The following is a 6,302-nucleotide window of genomic DNA, read 5'->3' on the forward strand; positions in this document are numbered from 1 at the left end:
GAGATTCAGAGACAGACTGAAGCTGGATCATCAGACTGGATCTCTGACCATCACAAACACAAGAACTGAACACAGTGGAAAGTATTATCTATACACTGACAGAACCAAGTTTTACAATCTCACCGTCTATGGTAAGTGGAGTTATTACAGCTGTAAAGATTATCTATATCTTATCATTTACATGATGTTTTATTTTTAATTAGTCAAATTTACATTTATAACTTCCAGGTTCATATAACTTTCTGTACCAGATAAAAATGCCTTTTTGACCAGTCAAAGTTTTTTCCTCATTTGCTTGAATATCTTAATTTATCTTAAATTATCTTTACTCTCTCATGTTTTCAGCTCGTCTGCAGGTCCCTTTCATTAGCAGTAACTCAACAAACTGTTCTTCATCATCATCATCCTCATCGTGTTCATTGGTGTGTTCAGTGTTTAATTTTGGTCATGTTACTCTCTCCTGGTACAAAGGAAACAGTTTATTGTCCAGCATCAGTGTGTCTGAGCTCTTCATCCTTCCCTCTCTACCTATGGAGGTGGAATATCAGGATAAAAACAGCTACAGCTGTGTGGCCAACAATCCCATCAGAAACCAGACCATACATCCGGACATCAGCAAGCTCTGTCAACCATGTTCAGGTTCAGCAGCTGATATTAGAGCTGATATTAGTGTTTATTGACTGAGCTGATCTCAGTTTAATGTGTTTTATTCCTCAGGCTCTGTCCACTGCTGTGGTTCTACTGAAGCTGTGATCCGATTGGTCCTCTCTGCTCTGGTGGGCGTGGCTACTGTCATTCTTCTGGTTTATGACATCAGATCCAGAAGAGCTGAACAGGCTCGAGCACAGATTCTCTCATCAGGTACATAATTTATGTAATTTCTTACAACCCCTTTCTGCATGTATAAATATTTGTGAGATTTGTCAATTAATGGCTTTATGTATATATTTATCTTTTTCAGAAACAACTGAAATCTAAAGCAGAATCCAGAACTTTAAAGGTTCTTCAAAGTCCGCTTTGTTCTTCTACTATATTTGTCCTAATAACTACTGATGTTTGCTTGAGCTTGTGCCATCTCTTTTCCTTTTACATTTTTTTTAATGGTTTATATGGTCTTATTTTTATATTTTCCTCACATAAGACAGGCAGATCTCACTTTACTATTACAGCTATCTACATGCCTAATGTATCTGCCAGAAATTATCAATACAGATTTCTATAAGGTTCAAGAGTCTCACTATGATTTATTACATTAATGTCACGCGCCCCCTGGAGGAATACAAATAAAGTAGGCCTATATTTTAAAAAGTTCAGCAGAGCACCAAATATGAAGCTTTACTTTATTTGAACATTATTTGTAAATCAAGCTAATTCTTTCAATGTTAAAACATCGTTGTTATTCATTATTATTGTTATTAAATTGTTATTTCTGTATGTCTGCAAGCTAAAAATATGTTCATGAATCTGCTGAATTATGTATATTAATGTAATGAAAGCGGAAGCCGTTACCGTTTATTAAACGGGATCAAGAGTGCAGCAAATGTGATTTTTGCATTGCCATTAGCTCAAATAGAAAAGAAACTCCCATGGCAGTGCTCCTGGCTTCCCATGACTTTCCAAACAAGGAAAAAGTTATTGAGAGAGTGATTGCCATTACTAGAATTTTATGAGTTATTTTAAAGAGTTATTTTGCTCAGATTTACACGTCATTTAATCGAGCGCAGAGTTAGTTCAGTCAGGCTACGGAGGCATAGGCTGCGACGAGCTGATGCGGTCAGCTGTCAAATAGCTCCAATCACTACCACTCTCCTATTAAGACACAGGACATATATACGTGGCACCACTGCTCGGTAAGAATGCTCAACGGCTTGCAAGAGCTATCGCTCGCTCAGGAGCTAATCAGACTCCATAGGAATCGTTAAAATCAGGATTTTTTGGCAGGATTCCCACAGAGTATCTTACCAGATTTCAAGTCGTGAACTTAAGTGAATTCGCTGCCTTGTTTGTCAAGCGATGGACTGAAAGTGATATGAGCGAGCATTTGATATAGACACTTTGCCCACGATTCATAGCCAAAGTTGTACTAATACGACTGACTCACAACTTTACACGAGATCTGCGTCCCTGCTGGAAGAAGCTAGATATTCAAGAAGAACCAAAGTATCCACAAATAACTGACCATTTCACCTTTAAGTCATCTCCGGACGTCTTCACAAAGCTAAGCAAAGTTTCTTTCATTTTATTGCCTAGTGCTAAGTTGGTGAATATGCTTCAGACATTGCTCACTGTCCAAAGCTAATTGAAGTTATATTTGCTAGGCATGCTATTGTATTAACACACCGGTAATACTACCAGTTAAATATACCCACGAGCCTCGTTAAACCGTGGTCAAGGCTGTCGATATGAACGGGCAGCTGCTTCAGGCTCATCTATCGAGGATGCTTTTATTAAACTCATTAATAAACATTCTCCGACTATCCGACAAATTATGATAAACCGAGAACTAAATACATGAGTAGGCCCCTATTAAGTCTGCTCAGTTAAACTAAATCTTAAGACTGTCGCGATTAAAGTGTAAATTAATGAAAGTGTTATTGTGGAATACATTTAAGATCAGGTCACAATGCATACAATCTTTATGCAGGGTTCCGCAGCATTAGGGTAGATATTATTGGCATTTTAATTAATCACACAAGTCGTTGAATGCTATAGTTTTGTTCAGCTCATGCACTCACTGGACTGGACTCTCTCGAATATCATCATCATAAACAGCAGAAACGATGTAAACAAGAATTAATTTGTGGTGTAATCTGCGAGATGCTGTGGAATCATCAGTCATTTATCAGGAATGCTTGTTGCTCGGTTCTGTATGTTTAAATCCCGAATGGATTAACCATCTTGTTTTATGCTACTAAAATTACCTATTGAAGGATGTATGAATATGAAGTGTCGTTCCCCCACCAAAAATATAATCAACATTTATCGTCATTGTGACTAAATCTTTCGACTGTCTTCCTCTCATTCTGCTACTGTTTTTATTGTTTCTAAACTAAAGACTGTTCTTTAATATATAAGCAGAGCGCAATGTAACGGTTTCATATTTTATTTTTAAACTGTGGTGTTTAAAAAACTTTAATTTTGGAACTATTTTTCAACAATGAAAAATCTTGCCATCTTGTGTCTCAGTCATTACTTAAGTATTAATATTTTTGTTTGTGTATATTACTGTAGCCGTGTTTTTAGTGCTGAGCTGTGTTTTTTTTACATGTAATGTTAATGGCACATATGCAAGTAAATAAATTTTTTTTTTATCAAATTAATATCCACATATTTATTTCGTCAGTAAAAAGTGAAATAATATAAATTCCTCTTTTTCAGAACTATTGAAATTTAAAGAAATCTCAATGGGAAACAAGTCAAATGTACAGCATTTTACAAACAATCTTGTAGTAAAATGTAAATCTGTAATGTAATAGTCATTTTGTCATTAAAAATAAATTGTCAAGATTTACATTAAAATTAGAAATTGTAATGATACTAGGTCAATGTCAGTTTATTTATATTGCACATTAAAAAAAAGCTAGTGTATGCCAAAGTGCTGTACATATACAAATGAAGTAAATAAAGCGATTTAAGATAATAAAAAGAGATAAAAAGCTCAAAACACAATCAATGCAAAAACAAATAAAAAAACACAAACATACATTTCATCCAAATGCCAAGGAGTACAGATAAGTATTCAGGCAGGATTTAAAAACAGGAAGGAAAGGCGCAGATCTAATGTATAGAGGTAAGCTTTTCTAAAGTCTAGGACCGACCACAGAAAAAGCCAGATCTTCCTTGAATTTCAAGCGAGAGCGAGGTATCTGCAAGAAAAGTTTATCAGAGGATCCAAGGGAGTGAGAGGATTGCTGATAGCTGAGAAGTTTGGACAAGTATGATGGGGCTAAATCATTTAGTGCTTTATACACAAATAATAAAATCTTAAAATGGATTCTATGTTGCACCGGTAACCACTGAAGAGATGCTAGGACAGGAGAAAAGCTTCCTCTCCTCTTAGTGTCAGTCGCTGCTGCTGAATTCTGAACCAACTGCAAGCGATTCAGCAAAGAATGCTCGAGACCCCCACAAAGCTCATATAAAGCACATTGCAGTAATCAAGTCTAGAAGTGATGAATGCATGGGTAACTATCTCTAAATCCTTAAACGAGAGCATAGATTTAATTTGGCTATTTGCCTTAGTTAAAAAAAGCTGCTCCTCACCACAGCACTTATCTGTTTTTCATAATTAAGATCAGTGTAAAAAATTACAGCTAATGTTTTAGCAAAAGGATGAATGTTTGATGACATATGATCTAGATTGATATTGATATCCGAGACAGCACCTCGGGGTCCGAAGACAACAATCTCAAGTTTTCTATCATTTAGTTGTAGAAAATTTCTGCCAGTCCAGCCCTTAATATCTTCAAAGCCATTAAAAATATAAGAATAAGAGTGATCAGAACTAAGAGGAATTTCCTCATGATTGAACCCAAAGGGAGCATATACAGACAGAATAAGATAGGACCTAAAAGGGACCCCTGAGGTAACCCATAAGTGAGTGGTGCTGAAGGAGAGGATGAGTGTCCAATCATCACCTTAACTGATCTATCGTATGATCCAGTGCCATGCCCCTAATGCAGCTTCATCCCTTAGACGATTAAGAAGGGTAACATGATCAACTGAATCAAATGCAGAACTAAGAACAAGTAGCATTAAAATAGCAGATTTTCCAGAGTCCAAAGCATTGAGTAGATCATTTGACATCTTCAGCAGTGCAGACTCGGTGCTATGATGGGCTCTAGAACCAGACTGAAATGTATCTAAAATATTGTTTTTTGAGATAAATGAAGATAACTGATTAAAAACTATTTTCTCTCAAATTTTTGATAAGAATGCCATCTTATTTTTTAAGAATGGTTGTGTCTAAATTTGGCTTTTTAAGAAGAGGCGTGATCACTGCTTGTTTGATGCATATAGGAACACAACCACTGTCTAAGGATCTGTTTATAATAGCCAGTACACTAGGGCTGCGTGTGTGTGTTGTGTGTTTGGATGGTTTGACAGTTCGCCTCGTCAGTCTGTTTGAGTTTTCCCCACCCTCCTTGTTTCTCCATTTGTTACTGTCACAGTGTCTGGGTTGTGTTCCCTGGGTTTCCACTAGGTGTCCTCCGTTCCCTCGGTGTCTGTCACCTTATCACTTCCTGTTCCCTTATTTGGTCACCTTCCTCCTTGTTTTAGTTAATTGATTGTTCCCCACATGTCTCCAGTTCCCCCATTATCCTTCTGTGTATTTATACCCGGTCTGTCTGAGTCTGTGTCACGGAGTCCTTGTCTTATGTGTGATACTTTCCTGAGTCTGCTCTTGTCGTGTGTTCTTGTTTTTGTTTGTTGTGTTTATTGGATATTCTGGTTTTGACCCTGCCTGGACTGTTTACCCTTTTGGTTTTGCCCTTTAATAAAATCTCATACCTGCATTTGGATCTCTCTGTGTTTCCTGTAACACCAATCGTGACAGAAGGACTCCGTCATGCCTAGATCCAGCGGTGTGGGATTTCGAATCTGTTCCCCAGCCACCATGGAGAACGGAGGGGGAGATTCCTGAACTCAACCACCCTTTGTCAAAAGGGGAGTGAGGTGGGTGGCCTGGCGCAATTGTTTTGGACCATGGCAGTCGGGTTAGGTTATAATGACACAGCACTGAAAACCTTGTTTAACAATTGCCTGGATGACCCTTTGCCTCAATGGGAGATGAAGGGGTTGGAGATCCTGGACTTTTGGGGGTTTACCCATTAACTGCGCCATCGTGCTCAGTGGGATGCAGCAACCACACCTGAGTCTCTAGACAAGGTGCCACCGACTCGCCATCATAGAGGGCGGAGGAGGAGGAGACAGGCGTCTCCCGTTCCTCAAAGCCCGGAGAACATTCCAGAGCGGGCCGCTGCCATCCAGGAGGACGTTCCTGAGCGGGCTGCTGCCGTCCAGGAGGACGTTCCCGAGCAGGCCGCTGCCGTCCCCGAGGCTGTGCCCAATGCTGTTCCGGAGGCCAAGGTGGTTCCGATGCCAAGGCGTAGCCCGATGCTGTTCTGGAGGCCGAGGCGGTGCCCGAGGCTGTTCCGGAGGCCGAGGCGGTGCCCAATGCTGTTCCAGAGGCCGAGGTGGTGCCCGAGGCCGTTCCAGAATCAGAATCAGAATCAGAATGAGCTTTATTGCCAGGTATGTTTACACATACAAGGAATTTGTTTTCGTGACAGAAGCTCCGC

The sequence above is a fragment of the Carassius auratus genome, chromosome 22 (assembly GCF_003368295.1).
Source record: "Carassius auratus strain Wakin chromosome 22, ASM336829v1, whole genome shotgun sequence".
In the NCBI taxonomy this organism is placed as follows: domain Eukaryota; kingdom Metazoa; phylum Chordata; class Actinopteri; order Cypriniformes; family Cyprinidae; genus Carassius; species Carassius auratus.